This window comes from Camelus bactrianus, chromosome 15, assembly GCF_048773025.1.
Source record: "Camelus bactrianus isolate YW-2024 breed Bactrian camel chromosome 15, ASM4877302v1, whole genome shotgun sequence".
Classification (NCBI taxonomy): Eukaryota; Metazoa; Chordata; class Mammalia; order Artiodactyla; family Camelidae; genus Camelus; species Camelus bactrianus.
Window position 1 is genome coordinate 26,695,239 of NC_133553.1, and position 16,957 is coordinate 26,712,195.

Below are 16,957 nucleotides of genomic sequence, written 5' to 3' on the forward strand. Positions count from 1 at the left end.
CAGCCCTGCCAAGCCACCAGCTGACTGCAGTTCCATAGATGAGCCCAGGAGAGACCAGCTGAACCTCCCAGGTGAATGCAGCCCACTTGACTAATCCACAGGATTGGCATCTAGGAAATGACTTTTAGGGGGTGGTTTGTAACCCAAGTAGAAGCTGTTACATGATGAAATCCATATAACCAAATCAAAATGAAATCAGAAATAAAGAAGCAATAAACAATAAATATGTTTAACTGGAAAGGGTGTGGAGAAAAGGGAACCCTCCTACACTGTTGGTGAGAATGTAAATTGGTACAGCCACTATGGAAAACAGTATAGAGGTTCCTTAAAAAACTAAAAATAGAGTTACCATATGATCCAGCAATCCCACTCCTGGGCATATATCTGGAGAATACTAATTCAAAAAGACACATGCACCCCAGTGTTCACAGCAGCACTATTTACAATAGCCAAGACGTGGAAGCAAACTAACTGTCCAACAACAGATGAGTGGAGAAAGAAGACTGTGTATGTGCACACACAATGGAATATTAGTCAGCCATAAAAAGAATGAAATAATGCCATTTTCAGCAACATGGATGGATCTAGATTATCATGTAAGTGAAGTAAGAGAAGGACAAACACTATATGCTATCACTTATATGTAGAATCTAAAATATGACACGAATGAACTTATTTACAAAACAAACATTTACAGAGGTAGAAAACAAACTTATGGTTACCAAAGGGGAACGGGTTGGGGGAGGGATAAATTGGGAGTTTGGGATTAGCAGATACACACTGCAACATATAAAATAGATAAACACCAAGAACCTATTGTATAGCACAGGGGACTATATTCAGTATCTTGTAATACACTATAGTGTATTACATTATAGTGTAATACACTATAATGGAAAAGAATCTGGAAAAGAATATATATATTCATATATATACACACATATATATATATGAATCACTTTGCTGTACACCAGAAGCTAACACATTGTAAATCAACTATAGTTCAATTTAAAAAAAAATGGGGATTTGGATTGTGGTATGTTTTGGGTTCTGGAAACAGTTCTAGGTTGAATAAGCTGTAGGGCCTGTGGTTTGTTTGCTTGTATTCTCTGAGTGGTTGAGCATGAAGCCAGGGCTTTTGTGATCTTATATGTTCCATTGCCCCTGAGGAAGAGGCTGGCTGAATATTAGAGGGAGAGCCAGAGGCATTTTCCTGAATATAAACATGCCTAGATAGGGTGAGGTTCTCCCAGCTTTTTATGGTTTCTCAGGGGGGGAAACCCTGGCCATTTGGGCATTTGAGAGTAACAGTTTCCTTGGCTTAAAATAAGAAAGGTAGGTCCTAGAGACTGGGAGATCTATGACTTCGTCCAATGTCCCTGACCAAGGCAAGGGCAGAATTGGAACAAGAGACTTTATCCTATCTCAGACATGCCACACTCCCATAATTCCCAGAGTATGACTTGCTACCCTCGGGGTGAGTTCTGAGACTATTAAGTGAGTCACAGAGTCCAATTATGCTCATAAATTCAAAAATAAATCACCATCAGTCCATGATGTCAAGGAAAATCTGCTAGTATCTTTTGCTTTATAGACTTCCAGGGATGGAGATTTTGAAAGTATATGTATTTTCTCATTCTGTCATTAAACTAGAGATGCATTCCCATAGGAAAAAAATACATACAAAATATTATTGAAAACTTCCAAGTAGTGTCACAGGCTCACTGTGAAATTGTGCTTTATAATAAAAAATATATATTTGGTCTTAGGCCCCATTCCTGGCACAAGAGCTCCTAAATCCCTTGGAATTTTCTGCATAAAGAGAGAAACAAAGCTTTCTCTTGCTATTTATAACAGGTCTCTTTCAACCACACCTGGGCTTACGAAGGCGACTTTTGGAAAACCCCTAAGGATGGGGACTGGTGGCCAGGGGAACCAACTGGGTAATTAAAGGATTGGAGCTTTTGGCCCCACCACTTGACCTCCAGCAGAGCAGGGAGGGGCTGGAGATTGAGTTCAATCACCAACAGCCAATAAATTAAACAATTATGCTTACGAATGAAGCATCCCAAACCCCTAGACAATTGAAGTTTGGAGAGCTTCTGTGTTGGTGAACGTGTGTGGGTGCTGGCAGGATGGCATACCTGGAAAGGGCAAGGAAACTCTGTACCCCTCTCCCCATTCCTTGTCCTATGCATCTCTTCCATCTGGCTGTTCTGAGTTGTATCCCTTTATAATAAATTGATAATCCAATATTTAACTATTTTCCTAAGTTCTGTGAGCCTCTCTAGCAAATTATCAAAACCAAGGAGGTTGTTATGGGAACCTGGGAAACTTTGATTTAATAGGCCAGAAGCACAGGTGACAACCTGGACTTGTCGTTGGTATCTGAAGTGGAGGAAGGTGGGGCAAGTCTTCTTTTACTGGTGGCCCTTATCCTGTGGGGTTTGCTCTAACCCCAGGGGGATAGTGTCAGGCTTGAATTGAATTTTAGGATACCCAGTTAATGTCCACAGAGAACTGGAAGATTGCTTGGTGTGGGAACCCCCACCCCCCACCCCCGCACACATGTATTTGGTGACATGAAGTGGAGTATTAAGAATAGCAGGGAAGGGGAAAGAGTTTTTTCCTTTAGTTTGTACCTCGAGGAAACAGAGTTTTTCCTATTTACTCACCCTCACTGTTCACGGTTCCCCACGGGCTATATGTGTCAAAAGGACTTTAAGATAATCCTCCCATTGCTGAAGCTCACAGAGAAGGCTGATCCCAGAAAGAAAACACAGCATGGCAGGGAAAACCAAACTGTCGCATCATGTAGTCTTCTCGGGTTGACAGGTAGAGCCAAGTTCAGCATTTTATAGAGCATATTAGAGATAAGCAAGTCCACCTTTGAAATACAGACATAAGCAAAACCTAGGATTCCTTGGCCATGACTAGTAACGAATGATTTCAAGCAAGAAGTAAACATCCAAGAGCAAACTACACCTTGTGGGACAGTCTCAGCGTGGGCCCCACAAACTCGGACGTGAAGGAATCCTCGGACAAAGGAAACCTAAGTGGAAGGAACTATTGTCTTCGCCACACTAGTTATAGATTTTCACTAGCTTCTAAGTGAGGAGATACAGGAGGCCAAGATCAGAACCTTCTGCCCAGCATTTATAATTTTTGTGGTTCTCATTCCAGGGTATGTGCTCTTCGTTCTCAACTAATCCTTTTGGTGTCTACATAAAGTCTCGAATAAAACCTCAAGATTTTGCTATAGATGATATCAGAGCTGGGTGAATCTTATTGAACTATTCAAGTCAAAAGCCTAGTGCAATTGGTCAAAACAAGATGAGTCACTGCCCTTTCAGGCTGCTGCTTTAAACAAAATTCTGTCTGGGGATACCTTATGGTCCATGCATATCATGCTGAACACCTGTCGTCACCCTCCACAGGTGCCATGTACTAGCCTGCTTCTGCATCCTTGTGCCCACCATCAGTGTCCTGTCTTCACGAGGGCCCTTGTGTACTTACATGCCCACCAGCATGCACATTCACAGGGTCACCATCTTCAATGGACTATAATTTATTAAGTCCAGATCATTGGCATGTCCCTTCCTTGATGCCTGATTTTCATTTTATTTTCAGAGAAATACAAGATCCTGGGGTTGAAAGCATTTCCTCATGGTAGCCTCATTCTTCCTGTTTGCTCAGATCAGCAGTCTGAGTCATCCCTGGAGTCATCTTTGACTTTTATCTTTCTCCCATATCACTCAATCCATCAGAAAATCTTGCTGGCTCTGCCTTTGAGCCAGATTAAATAATAAACCCAGATTCCACATGTTTCTTACTGCTTCCACCACGACCACTAACCACTGTGGTCTGGGCTACCACCATCCCTCAGCTAGATTACTGCAAAACCTTGTCTCCCTGACCCCACTCCTGCCCAGTTCCAGTCTGTTCTGCACCCAGCAGCAAGTTTGTCCGTTTTATAACTCAAGTCAGATCATGTCTGTCCTCTACTCAGAACCCTTTAGACGTTGCCCGTGTCACTTGGAATAAATTCAAAATCTTTACCAAAATCGTGATCTGGCTCCCAGCTACCTCTCAAATCCCTTCCTCTCACCCTCACTTAAGCCACACTGGACCCTGGGCTGTTCCTAAAACATACCAGACACTCTTGCTCAGGGTCTGTGTGTTTTTAATTCCTCTGCCTAGACATTTCCCCCAGATACATGCAGAGCTCACTTTCTCACTTTCTCCAGGTCTCTGTTCAAATTCTCTTTATTGGGAAGATCTTCTCTGAAAACATTGCCTCAGATAACGCACGTGTGTGCATGCTCACACACACATACACACACTCATACACTCATGTCCTTTGCAGGCATTCTGTACAAGGGGTTACTCTGACTACTTTTTCTTCTTGGCACTTAGCACCGTCCCAAGAATTATTTGTGTATTTATTATCTGTCTTCCCCACACCAGGAGGGTGGGGACTTTGTGTGTAGTGGTAAGTGCTGGACCCCAGCTCCTAGGACACTGCCTGATGTGTGGAGCGAATGAATGAACTCCTCGTGGGAGGTGTCTACTCACGCTTGCCTAAGCATCTCTGGGGGAAAAGCTTTTATAGGGATTCCCTCCAGACCCTCTGAAGAGATGCAGTCAGATGTCTGGCTCTGCTTCTGTCCTCACCACAGGGGGCTGCTGCCCAGGGAAAGTGAGGTTGAGATGTGGGAGAGCTGACACCGTGAGGTGTTTATGACACTTTTGGGGAATGCAGGCTCCATGAATTGGAGCCATCCAAACCAGTCTGACAGGAGTGAGGACAAGATTCTGCCCAGACTTGTCAAAATTCTGCCTCAACTAGAGAATCCTGGGGGCTTCCCAAGCCCTAATTCTGTCCATGCCGAGAGAGACTTGCAAAGTGGGCCCTGTGACAGTCCCGCCGAGTTCTTGCTAAGGGCCAGGGACTGAGACAGTGAGGGGGACAGGGCACTGTCCCAATGCACAAGGGGTAAGGGGGCTACAATCTGTCTTGCATGAAACCAGCAGCTACAGGTAAGCAAGCCTTACTTTCAGAGTCATATATTCATTAGACGAATATTTCTTAAGTTCATGCTATGTGCCAAGCATGATTTAGACCTTAGAGGACTGCTCTAGGAGCTGAAGATTCCGGAATGGGGACCACAGGGCCTCAGAGAGGGGCCAAAGTTGGCTCAGGAGAGCACCCAGACCCCCTTCAGCACAAGCCTCCCCTTTTTCTCCTTTAGGGGGGCAGCTGAGTTGTCAGGGGCTGCCCCTCCACCTCCAACAGGGGCTGGTGACCCAAGGAGGCACTGGGTAGCCTCTGGAAGTTCCCACAACACTGCTCACCATGAGGACCCCTAGGCCCCTCCTGCTAACTGCTGCCAACTCCCTGAGGGGTGGGGGGATGTCTCCACCACCTGCTGCCCTGTGCTCTGGACCCGGAGTTCCACCTGCTGATGGGCTCTCCCCTCACTGCCTGGAGCCTGTCCTGGGCACTGGCTTTGTGGTTTACTGGGGTCAAGGAGGACTGTGCCTGGTTCGGAAGCAGAAAATGAAACAAGTAATGTTTTTTCAGGGCAGGGAATTTGGGGGTGCTGGTCGTGGGTGAGGATGTCTTAGGAGAGACAGGAGAGGACCAAGTTACAAGGCAGTCAGTCATGTTGGGAGTTTAGGATGGAGCTCAGGCCCCAACACAGAGCCTAGGCTCTGATGCCCAGAGCCAGTCCTGAGTTAGGCAGATCCCCCTCGCCCCAGTGCCAAGGCCTGGAGGGCAATGGGAGGGCCACAGAATCCCCAGGAGGGCAGGATGACTCCTGAGGTCATCCTGTGAGGATGGCTTCACCATTCACCCTCTGGTATAGGGGCCTCAGGGACCAGCTCAGACTTCTTTAGGACTCTGGGGGTGGCAGGGCTTCTGTGATAACTGTCTTCTCCCTGACAGCTGAACGGGTGATCACCTGTAAACACCTGGGGGGACATCTGAAACAGCCGAATGAGGCTAAGAATACGCAACGACTGATGTGATCTGTTTCCCTGAATTTGGCATGGTCCATCGGACCCATCCTAAGCCCTGGTGATGACCAGCCCAGGGGAGCCGGCGCTGTCCTCACAAGCAGAATGATGGCATGACTTGGGATTGTCTCCAGGGGTGCCTCTAGCACTGCTGCTCTCTGACTGAAGGGAGGAGAGCTGTATCTCCTGGGTTTTTAGACTTTGTAAGGACACTCCAGGCTCTGAGCACAGCTCTTTGTGTCTTTCAGGGCTTATTTATACACCGTTCCTCTGAGAGACCCCAGACCTGCTGCAGGGCTGGCCAGAGGTTAGCGTTTGCAGTCTGGGCATCGTGGTTGTGCCTGAACATCAGTTGTCCAGGTTGGGGAGGCTGGTGAATGACAGGGAAGGTAAACCACAGCCAGCAAAGCATCCCCGGGGGCCTCAAAATACCTGAAGGGAGGCGCTACCGAATGGGATTCTGCCTCAGAAAGAGGGAGGTGGGAGGTAGAAGACAATCTATGATTGTTAAAAATTAGTTTTGTTTTTTGTTTTTTAAAATGACTTTAGCGGCAGCCACAGGATACTGAGGTCTGAGCATCTAGGTGAAACAAGCAGGGTTGCTCCAGGGCTGAGGCTGTAAAGTATTTTGCAAAAGTCAGAGAAATTTCTGCCTGGAACCCAGCTCCTCTGGCACCTTGGTCAGTCTTAAGTTTGTGGGTCTCAGAAGGCTCCTGAGTCTTTGAGGTAGAAAAGAGAGCGTTGGTTTTTTTTTGTTTTTTTTTTTTTTGTTTGTTTGTTTTTTGTTTTTTATGCATTAGTAAGTTCTCACCAGAGTGGTCTTAAAAATGGCTGGTTTGTTATCTCAGGCACCAGATAATTTCCCTTTCCTGCTGATCACATTGTACCTCATTTCTCACCTATTTTCTTTCTTCCTTTTTTTAATTGCAGTATAATTGACTTACAGTGTTATGTTAGTTTCTGGTATACAGCATAGTGATTCAGTTATCTATCTATCTGTATTCTTTTTCATTATACGTTATTACAAAATATTGAATATTTTCTGGGGCTTTCTTACCTGTGACTGTCATCCCATGCTGTCTGACCTGGAGGGAGCGCCTCTTGATATCTTTGCCGATATGCCCGTTACCCTGTGCTACACAGTAGGACCTTGTTGTTTATTCCCACCTATTTTCTTCTTTGCCCATCTTGGCTGCCTTCTCTCTGTTACTTTCCCCCCATAAGACACCACGGGTGCTGGTCTGAAGGGAACAACGCCACTTCTCCTTCTGGCCTCTGTCTGATAGGTTTTGGGGAGAAGGTTAGGTAGGGATGGAGTTCCCAGGGGCATTCTACTCCCCTGGGAAGTCTGCATGGCACTTCGCCTATTCATAAAGCTTCTTCATAACACAAGGTAGCAACTGGTCATCATTGTGATTCAACAGTGCCCATGGGGGGTACACTTTCTCGTTTGCTTCCCGCAACTGGACACCACCACCTGGGCCACAAAGGGCAGCTGAATTCACTTAACTTGTGTAAACATGACTCCAGAGCCCTACAAATTTGTCTTATACAAATTCAGAAGGATTCTTTAACTAAGAATTTTATTTACACAAAAAATACCTTTTAGGTTATCTGAGACAATTGAAAACATCCCAGATAAATCACACAGCATGCCAGCAGTCAATTATACAATGATCAAAAATTCTGTAGCGCAGCACCGACTGATGTAACCACATGTGTGCCCATTTAAATATTTTAATTAATGAAAATTAAGTAAAATTAAAAATACAGTTCCTCAGCTGCACTAGCCACATATCAGGTACTGAATATCTACATGTCAGTGCTGTATTAGCGCAGATGGACAGTATTTCCATTATCACAGATTATTTTATTACAGCTAGTACTAGAGTCATTCTGGCATTAAATCCAATCTCTTCATACTAGGGCATTGGTGAAATCCTTATCCAGATATGACTGATGAAAAGATCTCTGTCTGGTCCTGTCCATCTTTCCTCATCGTTATTTCTGGGGCTTTCTCACCTGTAACTGTCATCCCATGCTGTCTGACCTGGAGGGAGCGCCTCTTGATATCTTTGCCGATATGCCCATTACAAAGAATTCTGTCTTTCCATCTGCAATTGCTTGGAGTTTACATTTTAAGTGTAGAATCCTCTTCCACTAGTTCTACACCAATGGCTTTAGAGAGTGAATACTAGGAGCTTGCATGAAAGCCTCTCCTTTTTGGAACTTGGGTGAGTTGTCCTGGGAACATGTGTCCTGCGTTTACATAAGTCTGAGTCAGTAAGATGCCAGACACAGAGCCCAGGGCCGGAACCAAGGTCTTCAGAGTCGCCTGCTTGTCCTTCAGTTTAAACGCCCTTGGGCTGCTGTAATCATTAACTCTTGAAGGAGGCTCAGCATTTCCCTCTGATTAACTAGGGGCAGCTTCTGTTGAAATCCTGAGTTGGGGAGAAGAAATGGAAGTGAGAGAGTGGCAGGCAATAGCCTGGAGGTGCGACACTGGCAGAGGAAGGGAAATTAACCTGAGCTAGTGTCCCTGATCAGCTCTGGCACCTTCATGTCTCCGCAGTTGTTTGTCCCCCTGGCAGCCCTGGGCCTCCTGGTCATGCTGGCCACTGTGTGCTCTGCTGAGCTGGGCACCGTGGTTCCTGAGTCCAGAGGTGGGGAGCTGTCCTACATTTATATCTTACCTACCCATACTCCTTGTCTGCCTTTCTTGTCATCTACACATTGGTCCAGATAACCTGCTGTCTCTGAGCTTTGTTGAGTACCCATGACCCCTTTACCCTGACTGCTCCTCATGGCCCCAGACCCCAGTCAGGCTGCAACATGGGCTGGACTGCCTCCCTTCCTGTGCTGAGGCCATTCTCACACTGCTTGGGCCCAACGCCCTGGGCCGAGCTTCCCACCATACAGAAGCCCTCCTCACCCGCTCAGTGTCCAACACGGACACTCGCCTCACCCCATGCAGGCTGTGACACCCTTTACAAGCCAGTTGTCCCCATGTGGCACCCTCCTTAGGCTCCAACCTCCCAGGACAGGTCACTCTGTGTCTTAGTCCAGGCTGCTATAACGAAGTACTGGAGACTGGGTGGCGTATAAACAACAGACATGTATTTCTCACAGTTCTGGAAACTGGACAACTGAGACCAGGGTACCGGCACAGCTGGGTTCTGGTGAGGACCCTCTTCCAGGTTGCAGACTGCCAATTTCTCACTGTGTTGTCACATGGTGGAAAGAGAGTGAAGGAGCTCTCCGGGGTCCCTTTCATAATTTATGGGCACTAATCCCGTTCACCCTCATGACCTAATCATCTCCCTAAGGAGATGCCCCACCTCCTATCACATCACACTGGGGTTGGGATTTCAACATATGAATTGGGGAGGGGGACACAGTCAGTCCATTGCACTCTTCTGCCCAGATATCCTCCTTCTTCTGCTTGGTCTCCAGCATGACTACGGCAGCAGCCCTTTCTCTCCCTCCCTTCATGCATTCCTGTTTTGCTTGGTGCCACCAAATGACTTGCACTGAATTGATTAGAAGGGGAAGGGAAAAGAAAGAGGAAGAGAAACAGGAAGAGGTATTGTTTCTTTATTTTTAACATCTAATATGTCTCAGCAGTGACCATTTTGTGTCCACTTCTGCTGGTACACAGTGTGTCAAGTTGCCTTTTATTTCAAGAGTATCTCCTTGCATGATTTGTCCAGTTCCACGGTTTTGTTTTTCTTCTTTGAGGACTGCATTTCTGTGCTTGTTGCATCTCTGCTGTCTGTCTTTTCTATCAATGTCTTTATGATTTAAAGTCTGTATTTCTGTTTCATTTTCTATACTTGTTTCATTTTCTATACTTGTTTCATTTCTACCCTTAAGCTCTTTTACTCTGTTTTCTACTGTATTTATACCCACGTACACTTGTACTTTTGTTTGATTTCTGTGATTTTTTTTTCTTGCACGTTTTTTTTCTGAGTTCTGCAAGTATGTGAGATCAAGTTTTTTTCTTGTCTTCTCACCATTTCCTCTCTGGGACTACATATTTCTTTTATTGATTCTTCCATATTGAGGTTATTTCTTCATTAAGTCTTTTAATGCAGTGGCCAAATGTTTCATCAGAATGTTCATCTGTTTCATGGCAACATTTTTGGTGATTCTTCGTAGCTGGTAAGTTTAGCAGCAATGTCCTGCCTTTTTTTTTTCCTTTGAATTAATGCTGGCTGCCTTTAAATTTCCCTGGTTGACATATTTGTTGGGGTTTGCTTCAGGGGACAAAGTTTTGCTAATGTTTTTCTCATATTGGTTCTTACTAGGTTGTTTCACTTCCCCCCGTCCTCCTTAACTATCACAGCTCTTATAGTGTGTGTAAGGGATATTCATTTATCACCTCAGCTTGAGCCTCTTACCTAAAAGAAGTCTTCGTGCTGGGGTTTCTGGGATCTGTTCCCCTTGGGCTGTTTTGCATTTCACTTCCCTACTCTACCCCAAGGGGCTTTCACAACATATTACCTTTGTAAAGATTATGAAGTGAATTTAGCAGCTTTGGGGAACCTTTATGCATTTTTGAGTTGTGGATCATATGTCTTGTAGTTTGGCTGAAAAAGTTTCTATTTATTTCCATTATTTATGCTAAAAGAAAACTCCTGTTTCTTTTGCTACAACTCATACTACTTCTGACACCAAATGTGAGAGATTTTCCACACCAAGTAATTCTCCAATTTTTGGTGGACAGCAACTGGAATTGACCTAATTCTGACACTAACTGCCTGGAATTAGCACAGTTCCGCAAGACTGTCCTCCATTTCAGATGCCAGTTGCAAGTCCCAGGTTGTCACCTGTACTTCTGACTAACGGGCTATAAACTGGGGGTTCCCACAACCCCTTCCTTGTGTTTGATAATTTGCTAGAATAGATCACAGAATGCAGGGGAACACTTATGTTTACTGGTTTATAATAAAGAATATAATAAAGGATACAGATGAACAACCAGATGAAGAGGTATATAAGGCAAGGTCTGAAGGGCTCCCCAGTATAAGAGCTTCTGTTGCTAGGGAGTTGGGGGTGTGCCCCCTGGACCAGTGTAGAAGCTACCTGAAGCTCACACCTTAGGGACATTTATGGAGGCTTTATCACATAGGCATGATGGATTATTAACTCAGTCTCTATCCCCTGTTCCCTCCCTGGAGAATAGGGTTTGGGGCTGAATGTTCCAAGCGTCTAATCATAGCTTAGTCTTTCTGGTGAGTGGCCCCCACCTGGAGCCCCTGCATTAGGACAGAAGATGCTCCTATCACCCAGGAAATTCCAAAGGATTTAGGAGCTCTGCTAAGAGGCTCTTATCACCCCCACTACTCAGGAAATTACAAGGATTTTAGGAGCTCTGTGTCAGGAATGGGATCAGAGACCAAATATTAGAACAAAGATGCTCCACGCAACTTTATCACTCAGGGAATTACAAAGGTTTAAGAAACTTTGTGTCAAGGACCAAGTATTAGCAGAAGTTGGCAGCAGAGACCAAAATATGTATTTCTTGTTATTTCACATATTCCATTCTTCTCTTGCCCTTTCAGTGGTTTTACGTGGTTGACAGTTCTTTATATTAACTTTCTCCTGTTAATAAAATTGCTGATTAGACTCTGACAGAAACATATGGCTTCTGGGTTCTGTGAATTAAAAATAAAAAATGTTCCTAATTTCTCATAGTCCTTCTGGGATTTTTGTTTTTACATTTAAATCCTTGATTCATTTGTTATTTATCTTGGTAAAAGTTATAAAATACAGATATATCTTAATATTTTTTTCCAGATGCCTACCTAGATGTTTCAACACCATTTACTGAATAACCCATCTTTTCCCCAGTTGATTTGAAATATTATTTTTATCATTAACCATATTTTCCAGTCTGCAGTTTGAAGCAGAACCAGACCAAGGGCATATCTGTTGAACCCCAACGACTTTTAGGTATGAAAGCAAAACTAAATGGATTGTTGTTTCAAGCTACTGAGTTTGAGATGATTTGTCACATAGCATTATTGTGGCAATAGATTACTGATACAATTCATGTGTTTTATAAAATGACACTTTCTAATTTTTTGATATTAGTATATTAGAATGTGATTTTGTTCTAAGCTGAACTCTCTTTTAATAATTATTGGTTCTATGCAGACAATCATATTGCCTACGAATGATGACAATTTTGTTTTTTCTTCAATTATTGTAATTTTATTTTTGCCTTGCTACACTTGTTAGACTTCCAGTACAATGCTTAATAGAAGCAGTAATGGCAATCATTCTCACCTCATTCTTTGAAAGGAATATCACTAACATTTTGTCATTAAGTGCATTGTTCACTGTAGTTTTTTTGTAGATTCACATTATGATATTAAAGCAGATCTCTTCAGCTACTTTCAATTTTTTTCATGATTAGTGTAAAACTCTAGCAAATATGTTTTCTGCAGCTGTTGAGACAATATTTTCCCTTAATGTGTTAATATGGTAAGTAAGTTATAGTAATAGGTTTTCTGAAATTTAGACATCTTTGCTTTGATGAGATAAGCCAATTTTATCATAATAAACAAAATTGTTGGATTCAATTTTCTAATGTTGTGTTCAGAAATTCTGCATGTAGATTCATAAATGGGATTGATTCAAATTTTTTTTTTCTTGACCTATTTTTATCTGGTGGTGGTAAGACTATTCAAACCTCATCAAATGATTTGGGCAATGTCTCCACTTTTTCTTTTCTCTGATAAGTTGCAGAATATTAGTATTATCCGTTCTGTAAAATTTGGCAGAGTGCTCCCATAGTCATTTGGACCTATTTTTTTTGTTTTTTCTTATAAAATTGTTAACTTCTGATTTAATTTATTTAATGGTTATACCATACAAGTCGTCTGTTTTTCCTAAGTTTCAGATTTGTTGAAAAAGTAGTACATAGTGTTCTCTGACTCTCTTTTTTTAAATTAACGTCTTTGTATTTAATTTTTTTTAAGTCAAAATATTACAGATCTGGGTTCCACTTCTTCCCATTTCTCTCTCTTCTGTCCCGGAGAGAACCGCTTTTGACTCTTGCAGCTGTGAGTTCTTCCTACTAGCATCCAGACTTCTTTTTCCTGTATGAGTATATCTTTGTCTTTTGATTCTCCCATTCTTTTATAACTTTTGCACATGGTCTTTTTAATCCATTTGGATCTTTTTAATGACATAAAGTAAGGGAATTAGCTTCTTTTTTTTTATTGTGTTCAGCGAATTGTACCAGAATCATGTACTGAAAAGTCCCTTCTTCCTTGTAAATCCATCTCCGCGTGTCCACTGAGTCTGTGCTTCTCACCATTGCTCCCAACCAATTACTGAGTAAGCAGGGATACCACATCAGGCCCATTCCTGGGGGACACGGGACTCCTGGAAAGGTGACTTTGGTCTGAGACCTCCTCAACATCCTTGCTCAACTGTCCTTCTAACTGCATTGCAAACTTCCACCCAACTTTCCTTCCTTGCTTGCCTTTCTCCTTCACTCAAGGTCAACATATATCATGGGCTGACATCTCTTCCAGCCTTTCCTGACTCCCTTCCCATTTGCCTTCTCTGGGGTTTCCCCTGATACGTTTTTACACACTTAATCTTGTCTTGGTATCTGCTTCTTGGGGGACTTGCAGTAACAGATACATGCATTTATTGGGACAAGAGTTATGTAGAGACAAGAGAACCTCCAGTTATGTTCGGGGATCTGGGACAGAGGAACCTGTGCTTACTTCCAAAGGGAAGACCCAGGAAAGCACATCATGTTACAGAAGTTCCCCACGCAAGACAGCATAATGCAGCATAAAAATGTAGAAATTCTGGCACAACATGTTTAGGCAAAGTGCCTCAGGAAATCCTCTCTGGTCTCCTGTGGCTCCAGAGTGGTGCTCAGAGGATCAAAACATTCCCCATGCTCCTTACACCTGTAGCAATGCAGTTCATCCTTTAAGGTAGAGCAGACCCCAACAACGGCCATGGAGGATCTGGACAAAGTGGATCCCCCCAGTCAACAGAGCCTTTAGCAACCAAAGTGGCTCATTTGAAATTTATTAAGTAGCACTGTCCACCCTAATGAAGCTGCCACTGGTCACCATACCTAGAACTGTCACCACTCACACAGGGTTTTCTGCTTCTTCAAGTCACAATTTTCTGATTCACAAGGTAAATGCAAGGGGGAGAGAATAGCTCAGTGGTAGAGTGTATGCTTAGCATGCACAAGGTCATGGATTCAACCCCCCGCACCTCCATTAATAAATAAATAAACCTAATTTCCTCCTCCCACCAAAATAAGGTAAATGCATCTGATTGGCAGAATCAAGGCCATGTGCCCATACCCTAGCTGGAAGGGAGTCTGAGGAAAATTTTTTAGCTTCTATGGTGGGATCTATACAGAATCTACTTCATAAGGTGACAGCCTCCTTAGACATAAAAAAAATTCAGATATGGGCAGCCAAATATAATGAAAAATGTCATCATACTAGACATTTTCCTTTTTTTTTTTCTTTTCTGAAAAGAGAATCTTTTTTTTTCTTTCCAGCATTGTTTGCCAGGTGTTTTGGAGATAGTTGAACTCCACACTTAATGTATGAGTTGCTCAATCATATCTTAAACTTTCAGAGAAGAACAGAGATCACTGAGAGGATCCTGAACTCAGCAGACTGTAGTGACTGGATATAATCCTTAGTTGTTTCCCTTTGGGAATAGGATAAGTGTATCAATTAGCTTTTGCTGTGTAACAAGTTACCGTAGTGTGCAGTGGCTTAGTGTAGTCATCATTTATTAATCAGTGATTCTGTGGTTCAGCAACTTGGGCTGGATCCAGTGGATAGTTCCTTTGGGCTTGGCTGGGCTCATGCAAGCTTCTGTGGCCTTCCTCCAGGTTGGGAAGCCTTCAAGTCAATAAACCCCCTTCACATTTTTGGCTGTTGCCTGGGAGAACAGGACAGTTGGTTTTATGTCTCTCACCATTCAGCTCATTTACCTGCCTCATTCACACGGTTGATGTCAGGGTTCCAAGTGGAGCGAGAAAGGGTAGTCTTCAACGTGCAAGCACTTTTTAAGATAGGGTTGTGTGTGTCGAGCAGTTGAGGGTTCACATCATAGTGGTCATTTACTTTTTTTTTTAAGCATCTTTTCATCTTTTCCTATAACAGACCTTGCTTGAATCAAGCTAAACCTCTCCATGACATAGTGATTTATCCAAAGGACAAGCATATCAACCAGACTAATTCAGTAAGAGTTATTCTCCAGCGTTTTTTCAAATTGAAGTTACGGGAGGAAAGTCCCTCTCCTTCCTTTTAAAATTATGATAATATGAGCCAAGAGCTGCCAGCAGTCATAATGACACTTTTGTAAGAGGCAGCCAGCCTAAAGAGAGAAAAGCTAACATATAGAGATTTGCATGAAAGAGAGATAGAAAAAGAGAAAGAAAGTGAGAGAAACAGAGCTGAGGGAGAGTGAGGCAAAGATGGATCCATCCCAGCCCTTCTTGTTGTCTGGTTGTGTCTAATACAATATATGTATATTTTTGCCTACAGTAGATGGAATTAACAGTTTCTGTCACTTGTAACCAAATAGTCCTGACTAACATGCGAACACGGATATCTTGTTGAAGAGGTGGAGAAACTAGGACAAGGAAGGGGTCAGTAAGCTGTGCAAAGACAAGATCTGGGTCATCGTGTCTTGTTCAACCTTGGAGGGTTAATTATACAAAGGGAGCATTGGTAATATCATATGAAGAGCTCCTCTGAGATTTGTAATTCTCCTTTTTACCCACTGTGTCAGTTCAAAGTGTGGTTGCAGATAATGGAAATGAGTCCAGGCAATTGCAGTAGAAAGAAGCTTAAAACAGAGAGTTAGGTGATTACAAAATTGTTGGAAGGGTAGGGGGTGTAAACTGGAGGCTGAACTTCCAGGAATGGCTCCCCTGTAACAATACCACAGGACCGTCCTGCCAAGGAAATCATTATCCCAGCTGCTGGCTTGAGGATATGCCGCCTTAACTGCAATTCACATTAGAAACATTGGATTTCTTGTCCTCTGTCTCTTTGCAACCACAAAGCTAGTCCAGCCAAGATTTCTGCTTTTGCAACCACAAAAAAAATAAATACCTTCTTGACCATAATTGTCAGCAGAAATGCCAGCAGCCACAGAACCATGTACCCACTTCCAATCTCACTCCTTAGAGGCAACAACAGCTAACATTTTCTTCTGTATCCTTCCAGAAATTTCCCAAACATATATGCTTGTGTGTGTGTGTTTGTGAGCATGTGGGTAAAACAAATGGGATCACACTCAATATTGGTCTTGTTGCTAATTGATTTATAGGACCTCTATTGGATGCCTTTTATAAATGAAGATGAAAGAACATAACTGGGTCTCTTAAGCAGATCACTCTGAGCCCTAATTTTAACATGAAACCAGAATCCTTGGGAATAAACGACATATTTAGGAACAACATTAAAAATTAAAATAAATAATGGAAGAGGCACACAACTCCTTAAAAATCATGTCAAAATGAAGCATTCTTTTGAAAGTAAATTTTGGATTTGTATATACACACCTTTTTCATTTGAAAACAAAAAGCTTCTATAATTTATGAAGGTGAAATGTATATTTATCAATTTTTAAAAGAGCAGAATTTTATAGTTTTGTCTAAACGCCATCTCAAGAGTTACAAAGAGGAAATACATTGTTCTTTCAAAAACACAGTGTAAAGAATAAGACTAAAAACAGTTTTTAAATACCCTGCAAAGTTAGAAACTAAAGAAAACCCTAAATATAAAAAGAAAGAAAACTGTCTGAATCTAAGAGTAAATGGCATTTATGTAGAGGCTTGATTTCACATAGGAGATATTTAGATCTCAATGTCACCTAGTCAATGCCACAGAACCTGACTGTATAGAGTTCGGTGATGTAAGAC

General features: G+C 42.8%; 1 protein-coding gene across 1 annotated transcript in view; it reads left to right on the forward strand.

The window, feature by feature from the left end:
* Window positions 1-9,114: 9,114 nt before the first annotated feature.
* The window catches only part of LOC105062960 (b(0,+)-type amino acid transporter 1-like), a 28,792-nt gene continuing 20,949 nt past the window's right edge, over window positions 9,115-16,957 (forward strand). The window contains exon 1 of the mRNA XM_074341716.1: window positions 9,115-10,182. The gene's annotated coding sequence lies outside the window, so the exon portion shown is untranslated. The remainder of the gene's footprint in view (window positions 10,183-16,957) is intronic.